Here is an 11,870-nt window from a genome sequence, read left to right as displayed (position 1 = left end):
CAATGCCCTGCACTTTGTATATGAGCCACGTGATGGTTGGGCAACAAGAAGAAGAGCAACCTTGTGAACCGTACACGAAATTTGCGTTACGTGGCGGTTAATAACCACATCGGCTTGTATTAGTGAGGTTTTTTTCGCAGCCGCGACGTTCGAGTGTATACTGGAGCGTTGGATGTGGTTTATAGCGTTGACCCCGCAAGGCACGCCGAGTTTCTGGTTATGTACCACGTTAAGCGAGACTGAAGCCCACTAAGCAGTTGAGGGACGGTTTTGCTGCGTTTTAATCTAAAGCCTTGTTAAAGCCTGCGAACAACCGTTGCGTCCGAGTATCGCTCTTTACGAAGTGCGGGAATAACATTGCCACAAATTTAAATGCTCCGTGAGCTAGGGTGACGCTACAAAGAGGGATATAGAATGCTAGGTACCATTCCACCAAGTTCACCCTCAGTGTCTAATAATCTATATATTTAATGAATTTTTCTCACACCTCCGGCCCTCTCCTCCTCTACGTATAAAGGAAACATTAGGAAGTTTTAGAATAGGGGCCCCAAACGTTTTGGGACCCAAATAAATAGTGTCGAAGCCAGTGCGTATGCGCCAGACGCTGATTGCGTTTGGGTTTTGCGTCAGGCGCGCTATTTCACTGATTTTGCGGGAGCCCCAAAAGATTTGCGTAAACAAACATGGCGGCACCCATCGAAGCGACGGCTTTAATGTAGCACCAAACCGGGTTCGGTTCGCGGTAACGCGTGAAGTTTGCAAGCTAGGAGAAGTGACTGCGGTTATGGTTTTCTCTCAACTAGCGTGTGTTATGAAGACTGATTCCATGAGATGCCGCTGATTCCGAATTCGACTGTGGATTTTATGGCTCGTAGGCCTAACACGGCTTAACTAAGGGCAACTATTGTTTGCTGCTTACAGAATGACCTCTAAATTGTAGTTAAAGCGAACGCACGAAAGTCAAAATTACTATTCTTGTAAAATGGTATGTTTCACAGAAGCCGAAATCGAGAGGGCCTTGAGCAAGCTCACCCGCAACACGGCGCCGGGGTACGACAGAATAAACAACAAGACACTCCCGAACCTTGACGGACCCTCTGTAGACGCGCTCTTAAAATACATCAACGAGTGCTGGGAACACGGTAAAGTACCACCGGAATGGAAACATGCCGAGGTAACCATGATACCTAAACCCAACAAGCCCATCAGCGTGCAGAACCTTCGACCTATATCCCTAACCTCGTGTGCTGGAAAACTCTACGAGCACATGGTGCACAACCGCATGATCGACTATCTCGAAGACAACGAACACGTCCCAAACACTATGTTCGGATTTAGAGCTCACCGGTCCGCGCAAGACGTGTTGCTGCACATCAAGGAAAAAGTCATCGACAAGCTGGACACGCACAGCAAAAGAGCCATCCTCGCACTTGACGTGAAAGGGGCTTTCGACAACGTGTCATACGAAGCCATACTGCACCACCTCAACGTATATAACTGCGGCGAAAAAGTATATAATTACATCAAAGCTTTTCTGAAAGAACGGACAGCCACAGTGGGGATAGGCAACTTACGCTCTGAGAAATTCGACATACCGCGAAAGGGAACGCCACAAGGCTCCGTCATTTCGCCGATGCTATTCAATCTGGCGATGAGCTCACTACCCAAGCAACTGAAGCAAATAGAAGGGATTGGTCACGCAATATATGCTGACAACCTCACCATCTGGACTACGGGAGGGTCGACAGGTAAACAGCAAGACGCGCTGCAAGAAGCGGTTGACACTACGGAAAAGCACCTGGAAGCATGTGGACTGACGTGCGCACCTGAAAAATCGGAGCTCTTAGTGCTAAGAAAGCGCACAAGAGGCTGACAACCGCAGCAGATACCAGACCCGGTAGTAAAGGTGGGAGGCATCATGATTCCGCAGGTTACGACGCTCCGCATCCTCGGACTCCTGATTCAAAAGGACGGGGCCGGGGGAGCAGAGTTGGAAAAAATTCAGAGAACAGTGCAACAAATAACCCACCTTATCAAAATAGTGACGAGCAAAAGCCACGGACTCAAGGAAGAAGGCTGCACGAAAATGATACAATCGCTGCTCACGAGCATCGTGACGTACGGGACCCCATACGTTGACATGAAGAACAGTCAACGAGACAAAGTAAACGCCCTCATCAGGAAATCATACACATTTCCTTGGGCCTGTCCCCCTCCACGTCCACAGCGAAATTACTCAAAATGGGAGTTCACAACACGTGGGAAGAGCTCGTGGAAGCGCACTACGTCAACCAACTGGAGAGACTAAAGCTGACAAAGACGGGAAGAGCCCTGCTGCAAGATCTGGGCTACCAAGTCGAGGATGAAAGGCACCTACCTCAGCGTATCCCACACAAGATCAGAGACAAGCTACACATAAGTACCATTCCTAGAAACATGCATCGCGAGTACGACAAGGAAAGGAGACAGGCGAGAATACAGGCGGTCAAGCGCATACTCGAACGCACCAACAGCAAAGAAGAAAACGTGAGATATACGGATGCAGCTGCGTACAGTACCAACGACCGATTCACAATCAGCGTGGTCGACGAGAAGGGCGAACAACTTACAGCCACATCCATACGTGCCAAGGACGCGAGCACTGCGGAAGAGGTGGGCATAGCCCTGGCCATCGCAACGTGCAAGAAGGCCATGGTTACCGTGGTGACGGACTCGCAAGAAGCATGCAGAAGGTATATGAACGGACGGATTGAAAAGGCAGCACTTCAGGTCTTGAACAACACCAAGATAGAAGCAGCACAAATCCTGGCTCGAGATCATGCACGCCGAGCCATCTCCGACGTGTAGAGAACACGCACCAACGACTGTGACGAGGATGATGAACGGGTATCCAAGAAGTACTCGGATATCTTGGCGCACTACAGGAAGCAGAGGCGTCGCTACCCGCCCGCGCATAAGACGATGAGTAGGGACCAAGCGGTAACCTGGAGAAGACTACAGGCTGGAACCTACCCACACGGAACACTGCTGCACGCCATGTACCCGGGCATCTACGGGCGAGACTGCAAGTTCTGCCCGCCGGACACGCCCAACACCTTGCGCCATGTGGTGCTTGGATGCAGGAATAATCGAGAAGCACCACCATCATCATCACCACCAGGCGATAACATGCAGAAAGAGGCGGATTCAGAAGAAGAATTGGAAGACCAGTGGGAAGCTCTGCTGGTGACGCAAGACCCTGACAGCCAGCTGCGGTTGGTGAACAGGGCTCGAGCGGCGGCAGCGAGCCATGGCTACCTGGACTGAGGAGGCCACCCACCCTTGGGCTCAAGAAGCCTTGTCTCTCTCACAATAAAGTTTATTTCTCTCTTTATTTAATTTCCAATAGCAATTTTGACGTCGTAATGGCGCTGTCAGCGCAAGACACTATCCGCAAAACGCAAAATCCTATTCTAAAGCTCTTCATCCATATGCGTGCCCCAACGCTAACACCCGCCAAGCTGTTTGGGGCCCCAAACTATTGGGGCCCCCCGGAGCGTAGCAGCCGACAAATACGATTTGATTGATTGATTGAAAACTTTATTATTCCACCGAGCTGGGGTGCCCGCCTCTTATTCTACACGTAGGTAGGGGGGGGGGGGGGGGAGGACGAAGCAGTCCCCGCGCGTTGAGGACGGTGAATCTTCACGGCCTCAACGGCCAGGGCTCGACAGGGGACTCGACAGGGGACTCGACAGGGGACTCAACGACAAAGGCGAGTCCCCTGTCTGACGTCATGGGAGCGCCGTTCGCAGCGTCGCCATTGGTCGCGCACGAGGCTAATTGCCTTGATGCTTTTAGAAAACAAGTATGATTGTTTGGAAATTTCCAAAGACAAAGCATAATAAGTAACGGCTGAAGAACGTCTGAAACCAAAAGCACGAACATTTGGCAAATGCATGTACACTATCCGCCATTCTCTAGAGTGCTGAATGGATGGGTGGTTGGATGCTATGAACGACCCCTTTTGAACGCTGCGGTGGGTTGAGCCAGCAAGTTCTTGTTACTATATTGCATAATGTCCTACAAAAAAAAAGAAACAGAACACGAAGAATTCTCATAACCAAACTTTCTTGGGGACGTTGTTTTTGTACGCATCCGTTGCTTGTCGGTTCCCTATTTTTCTAACACCGGTCTTCGAATCGCCTCTTACTAATCTCTACTGCAGACATCTTTGCTTACCCACTGCTCTCGCTGGACCCAAGGGCTTCAAGGAGGCCAGAGGTGCCTAAATCCACCACAGGGCAGATATCTTCACGTTCTAATAAAAACATGCTCCATCTTTTCCCTAGTTTTGCCCCAGTAAGCCCACGCTTCTTCTTCCTTGTTGTACCTCGCTTTGTAGATACATGTTCTAAGGCATTCTGATATCGCTTCGAAAAGTAAAGAGCTTCCCTTTGAGTTATAAAAGGATCGCAGCACCAGAGCGCCCTCTAGCATATTTTGCCGTTCGCGCAATACTGAAATCGCGCAGAGTAACGAAGACATGAGCAGCATAAAACCCCTTAAACTTCGTAAGGTAGTGCCACGCTTTGAAGAATGCCGCCTTCTCCTCGCGCGCTCTGGCCGAGGCAGCCGCCGCGTCGCTATTGGCCTAATAGCATCACGTGGGCCCTCGCGCCTTGCTTCAGCGCCATTTTTGCTCGAGAAGCGTCTACGGAGTGGCGAGGAGCGCATGTTAGCGCCGTTGCTACGCTCGAGCAGTTTAGGTGGCGCCACGGTCGAGGAGGGAGCGTGAAAGAGAGGAGAAACGAGGAGGAGTGAAGGCAGAGGAGGAGAGTGTCGCTACTTTACGAAGTTTAAGGGGCTTTAGAGCAGCAGCGCTGATAGCGCCTTCTTTTGATGTAGAATTCAGCCATTCCTACTGAAAACTTTCCGTATGCATTCAGACAATTCCGTGTAATTTTTGAGAATTTTACGGAACTGCTACGGAATCTATAGATTCCTTATAGATTCTATAAAAATTATACGGAAACATACCGAATCATTTGGAATGGCATACGGAACATTTCAGTTCGGAACTAATTTGCGCGCGTAAAAGAGCTGGCAGCAGCGTAATCATGAAGGTATAGTTATCTCTTCAAAATACATTACAGACCAGAATAGGTCTAGCTAGTAAATCGCCCATCTGCAATGCCAAAAACGTCGCTCTTACCCTAAGAGGAGGCTTAGTAGAACGGAAAAGGCGCGAAAAACTAAACTTGGGGTGAGACCACCTTGAGTGTCTCTCATCAGCCCGCCGTGAAGCCATGAAACTGGATGTCCGTTGCTCGGGCCTAGCGAACTTTTTCGACTGTACAAGATGGACATATACATTTGTGGCCTTCAAAATGAGTCAGAGGCTGAACTTGGTACGTTTTGAGAATTTCTACAACGCCAGTACAGCCAAAATACAAGAAAACAATGTGAAATACGTGATCCGCCGCGATGATGTGCTGGGAGTCTTTTCGGCGCGAAATTGATTGGATTGGATTGGAGAAACTTTATTTATGCCTGCAGTTGGGCGCTCGCGCGCCCCGACGAGGGCGCGAAATTGAGAAAATGGGGGTTTAGACTAACTTCTATTGTAGTAATCACGCTCTTGCAACGAAATTATCGGCAATCATGTTCTAAGAGAATACCTTGCCAGTCTAAACTGATTTACCGTTTCCCTTTAGTATGCCTCCGAAATTTCCTTAGAACTACGAGAAAAGCGCGCACATAAAATTTGGTTCCCGACGCTTTGTGATTGAATGAATTCCTACAGGATGACGCTATTACATAGCGCTGCTGCTCTCGCGCGCGTCTGCGTTGTCCCACTGTTCCGTGAAACTGCACCACATGTACTGGCACGATAAAACACTCTAATAAGCATGCCAGGGTGACCAAGCTAACGTGGCGGGTTTTAAATTATTTTACATTCACCCGCTGCCACAATATCCTATCCTGCACTAAATAAATGATGTCCGAATCCGTAATATCCGTCACAGGCCCACCGTCAACGCCGTCATCCTTATGGAGTGGGAAGAGGCTGAAAGCATGGCTTCAACCACGGCTTGGGCCTGATGGCTAGTATTCGTTTATCGCTATTCTTTAACAACGTTCTTATTGCACTATTGTTCACTCTTACTGCCCTATTCATGACTCATAAGTAGTAGGCTGCACTATCACAGACCAACGAATCAAAGCGACGATTAAGTTAATCATAATCATTATCTACTGTTCTCATGAGTGGCTGTGGCGCATATCCACAGTGGGGGATTGGCCGTGAATCGGGTGGTTAAATTAGGTGTATAAAAGCAAGGGAGTTAACAATTTGAACGTTGGAGCTTGAAAAGTGAATTTTCTTGCGTGTGGGGAAAAAGCAATCAGAAGAAAACCGTGCATAGTCAGCGCTCGTGTGCCGAACATCAGCATTCCCTTTATGTTTTGCAATATTTGGCTTGCTTCAAGCGAACTGCTGTCCATACGGAATATTATGAAGAAATAAATGTGTGCAGTCCTTCGTAAATAAGTTGCATAAGTGGCCAGAGGGATCTTGTCGTCAATAAAACCGTTCATAGTCTGCTGACTGGTCACTTGTTTGTATTCCTATTTAATTTCCCGTTGTGCAGACAATCCGACTTTGTCTTAAGGCCATCAACATCAACTTCCCTACAACTGTCTAGAAAGGCAAACTTGTCCATCGTCACCTCTTTGGTGGCAGTTCTGGCTTTTAGCCACAGGGACGTGTTTGATGCCGTTTGCATGCGGTTACATACAATCAACTAAAAGAATAAATTTTTGAATGCTTCATTCTTGCTTTTTTTGTTTGTTTTTGCGTGCTTTTTTGTTTTTGTTTTAATCAAATATGTAACGCTTCAAAACATTAAGTGAAAGTTCAAGCACACAATTCTTGGCCGATCCCTCCGTGCGGGTACGAGCCATATTATGAGGCCACCATCATCATCATCATCGTCGTCGTCATCATCATCATCATCAGCAGCAGCAGCAGCAGCAGCAGCAGTATCAGCAGGACGCGTGCCACGCGGTTAACGTGACGATGCGTCATAATTGAGGGCCTAGCTGTCACAAGGCTCGCATCGCTGAGGCGTTCCCGCATAGCTTATATACGTCGTGCTTGCCCGCATCCCTCTATCCTTTCCCTGCAGGCATACGGGCAGTCGTCTCCATGGCTCTCAAGCCGGGCACGAGGCACGAGGGTAAGGCGCACCAGAAGCGCCGGAAGTTGTCCCAGGGCAGCTTGAGCCATTCGTCACGGTCTTCCAAGGCGAGTGGATCGTTGCGCACGCGTCGGTGTTCTTGGGTTGACCTGCTGGTGTCGCACTTAGTCACCTGTCGTGAATGGAAAGCGGAAGCCGCGTATCTGAAGTTCATTACAGCGGTGTCATTGCCGACATAGCCCCCTCCAGTGTTTTACAATGCCTGCCCAGTAGCTCCGCAATGCGTGGGTGCCAGTGTTTTACTGTGGCGGCACCACGATTTCAGGTCATTTCATACGTGTTGTTGCTGGAGCGTGGACAACTTTAGCTGGGTGCTGCTGCCGGCTCAAGTCCGCTTGAGTCCGCTTCTCGCATAGAGTTTCTAAATGAATACCCTAGAGTGAAATGTGGCGCTAGTGTCCTGAGTGTTGCATCAACCTACATGAGAATGCTGGGAAGTCCCGGCTTCGGATTGACTTCGATCTTTAGACTAGCGGCGTCTGCTTGCGGTGCAGTAAACGAAACCATACTCAAATATTATTCGCATAAAACCTAATTTATTTCTGCAGTATCTTACGTAATGCACAACACATTACATAAGCTTTGCATGACTTTGAGATTGAAGTACGGTTTGCCACCAGGGCACACCAGGGTATGCATTCTTCTGCAATACTGTTCTCGATTTAGCGCCAGAGAATAATTATTTATTTTTACAACAGCAATAACAACCGTGCATGTGCTTATATAAACATACTCATCAAGTATTTATGGAAATAAAATTTTTGTATTGTGGAGAAAGTGTTGCGCCTTTGAGAGGAAAGCTACAATTGTCTGCTACGGCGCCTGCTCGCTGCGAACGCGATATTTTTCTCGCAGACGACAGGCACTTGCGAACTCTGTCGCTCTTTCGAAAGGCTGCGTCGGCTGTCACGATTGCTGAACGTCTTCAAGTACTTTTAAGCACATCTGCTACAGTGCTAGCTAGGACGCTTGTGGTCTCCTACGAGTATGCTTCGTTATATTTTATATTGACGTATACCGCCTCTGAAGCGATCGCCAGTAGCTTTTATGGCGTAGCTTTGCACTTACCCATTTTGTGACAGCAGACTACAGCCAGGAAGCAGCATCCTTTCATACCACAAGTAAGTTTGTGTTTCAAAGTCCTAAAACACACATTTCAATGAGCACATAGAGGAGCAATGCGTAACAAAGGCCACAATAAAATTTGATTGTTAAGCCACTGGAACTACAACTGTCTGGTTCTTATATCAGTTGTGCCTTCCCTTTGCTCTGCAGCGCTAACTTAACACACTTAACAAACCAAGGTCAAAACGGTCAAAACACGTTCTTTCAACGTTTACAATGCCGTCGCTTTCTCGTCAGAGCTTCGACACCACACCACGACACAAACATCGGCCCAGCCGCTGGCCCAGTGCGCTATCCTCACTTCGAGCAACAGAACAAAGGCAGAGAGCCTTGCGTCCCACCGTCTCACTGCGGCTTATAGCAATTGCACTTGGAGCGAAACCAAAACTGCCGAAAGATACCTGTAGACTAGTTCGCCAGTCAGCAAAATACGAATCCGTAGCCTGTACTTCCCATCGTTCCCCTGATGGTTGAAGGATCGCAGAGCCAGATTTCCCTCTTGTTATAGTAATATGAAACTCTATGGCTTCTCGACTTCCGAGTGACGCAAGGTTGATACTTGTGACTGTTAGCTTTCCCCATAAACTGCGACCAGGTAGCGAGCGGTACAATGGCGCTCTCTCTGTGGCCGCCGGTTGTGGTGTGACTGGGCTGGCAATGAAAAAAAATACAAGGAGGGCTAGCGCACTATAGGCCTAGCGGAGGCTCACGGCGGTTTACCAAATACTGTCGACATGCACGACTGACAGGCAGGTGGCAGTGTTGTGCGGACTCTGATGTTTTATTTGCGCGCAACAGGTTTTAGCGAAAAATCTTGCGCAGAAATTGATAAAAGATATCCAACGTTAAAGAGCGAAGAGAAGAATTGGGCGAGGCACCTCGAGATGTTATGGTGAACCACAATACGTTACAAGAATTGTGTTCTTGAGGGGACGACTTTTGATGTACCCACCCCGACGTAATCCTGCATTCCGCTTCATACATACTAGACTAAAGACGAAATATTAGGGAGTTCTAGATAAAGGGAACCTAAAGTTAAGGGGCGCTATCGGCCAGGCGTAGAAAATAACGCAAAGGAGGGTACAGAAGAACGCGAAAGGCGTACGAAGGAGTTTGCGTTTTAGGGTACGCAAGGTCGCTTGGGTACGCAATTTTTAAAGCTCTACTACGAAGTTTTAGAGCTTTTTGCGTTTTCTTGTGCCCTCTTGTGTTCATTCGTACGCCTGGCCAATAACATCCCCAAGTTAGGTTTACTTTTTCTAAATCTCCCTTCTATCTGTCAGGATATTGCACTGAATGAAATGCTCGAATACTAATATTTCCAAAGCATTCGTTTGTTTTTCAAATGTGCCTGCTCCCATTTGATGATTTCGATTACTTACATTCAGAAAACTGACTACTTCTAGAAACTAAGCGACCCTGGAGTTCGACTCACTTTCTGCACTGTGTCTCAGCAGTTCCGTACAGCACTGCAGATGCTACGGGTGCCTCGACCAATCAGGAAAACAAAATGTATCCGTCGGCGCTTTGTTGGCCGCGCTCAAAGATCTGCGTTTGCAGGCATCTCAGCTTTATTAAGTATATTACTACAGCAGATAATTGTAAAACTGCTGACGCCTGAAGTGGTTTATGGTGATTGAAGTGGTTGCTTTTGACTGAGGTGAATTATGGTGTTGCGTTGCCTTGTGTGTGTAGTAAGGATGCAACAGGCTTCGGGGGCCGTGGCCAATGCTTGAGAGGAAGCTTTAGCACAGGGGCTCCTATCGAAATACGTGGGAACAGAAAGCCGTTTTTTCTCGGCAACCCTGCACTGAATTTTATTAGGTTGGTTGCTTTTCAAAGCAAAAGTTCGAAACGTTATTATGTTTATAACTCTGTACCTCCACAATGAAGAATGGTATCAGAGTTGTGTAAACTGCTCCTAAAACATTTGATGCGGACAAAATTGATATAATATACAGCGCTATGAAATATATGCCATTAATATGTGAGTAGAGCATTTGCGAAACCCTTGTAAACATTGTAATAAATTTACGTAAGTTGTAAATTAATACATCAAGTTTGTCTACTTTTAATGCTCTAATTGATGCATTGTATAGAACTGCGATATCTGTTTTTGCTGTAGAGTTAAGGATTTGTAGACATAAACATAGTAATTTCTGGCAAGTTGAAAAGAAATTCCAAGGCGCTAAATCAGAATTCGGTTTTCTACAATTTCACTAGAATTTAAGTTTACCGCTCCAATGCAACAAATTTCATTCAAATTGATCCTGGGGCTGCTCCATAAAACCGTTTTTGCGGTTTGCATGTGTTTAAATTGCCGGCATCAGAGTTGGCCCCGAGCTGGAGCTTCCTTTTAAGACTCGACTGAAGGTTTTTGAGCATTTGAATATTTTAACCATACACTATAATGAGAATCGGAGCAGAGATAAGCTATATCCACGCCTAAACATATGATTCAGTAGTGAGTTAGCGCTAAATGCAAGCGAAATGCGTTAGGATCACGTCGCGCCTCTTTGAGGTCCATTACATATAAACGAGGACGACGCAACGAGCCATGGAAAGAAGAATGATAGGTGTAACGTTAAGGGATAAGAAAAGAGCAGATTGGGTGAGGGAACAAACGCGGGTAAATGACATCTTAGTTGAAATCAAGAAAAAGAAATGGGCATGGGCCGGACATGTAATGAGGAGGGAAGATAACCGATGGTCATTAAGGGTTACGGACTGGATTCCAAGGGAACGGAAGCGTAGTAGGGGGCGGCAGAAAGTTAGGTGGGCGGATGACATTAAGACGTTTGCAGGGACAACATGGCCACAATTAGTACATGACCGGGGTAGTCGGAGAAGTATGGGAGAGGCCTTTGCCCTGCAGTGGGCGTAACTAGGCTGATGATGATGATGACATATAAACACTCATGAGCCATTCCACTCTGTGAAGGTTGATGACCAGCGAAGCCGTTTAGCGCACGACATAGAGGTGACAAAGAATTTCGAACAGATGTACGAACGTATTTATTGTCCTGACCTGTGGTCATCGTTATGATATAAGTGCGCACGCACATTCGCGTATCACTTCTGTTACTAAATGTGTCCGTCACGTGACACGGTGAATAGTGACTGCCTAGTGACTGAATAGCTCATTGTCTTTAATTGAGCAATGACTCATAGCCCCGTAAACGCGGCCTCCCGATTAAAACGACAGAAGTGAAATTCTACGCTGGAATGATGCGCGGCAACGGAGCCAGCTGTAGAAGACGACGACGACGCTCGAGCCGTTGCTGATGATGATAATTTGGGTCCCAGGTGTGACAAGGGTAGTTCAAGGGCGCGTTACAGGTCCCCGAACTTCGACCCTTTCTGGAGTATCACGAGGATAGGCCCACATGATGATAGTTTTTGCACACAGATGCCACGAAATCCCGGATCATTGTCCTATACAGCTTCGCTGTAAAAAAATTTACTAGTGTTGAACTCCAATGGCAGATCGCGAGCGCTCGGCCG

The 11,870-nt window shown here is 47.5% G+C and overlaps 1 long non-coding RNA gene across 1 annotated transcript in view; it reads left to right on the top strand.

Annotated features, from left to right (window-relative positions):
- The first annotated feature begins 7,100 nt into the window (after window positions 1-7,100).
- LOC140218749 (uncharacterized) overlaps window positions 7,101-11,870 on the top strand; it is a 32,961-nt gene continuing 28,191 nt past the window's right edge. Inside the window, exon 1 of the long non-coding RNA XR_011894921.1 lies at window positions 7,101-7,288. This is a non-coding gene — a long non-coding RNA (uncharacterized lncRNA). The remainder of the gene's footprint in view (window positions 7,289-11,870) is intronic.

Source organism: Dermacentor andersoni, chromosome 6, assembly GCF_023375885.2.
Source record: "Dermacentor andersoni chromosome 6, qqDerAnde1_hic_scaffold, whole genome shotgun sequence".
NCBI lineage: Eukaryota > Metazoa > Arthropoda > Arachnida > Ixodida > Ixodidae > Dermacentor > Dermacentor andersoni.
This window is presented reverse-complemented; position numbering and strand designations above follow the sequence as displayed.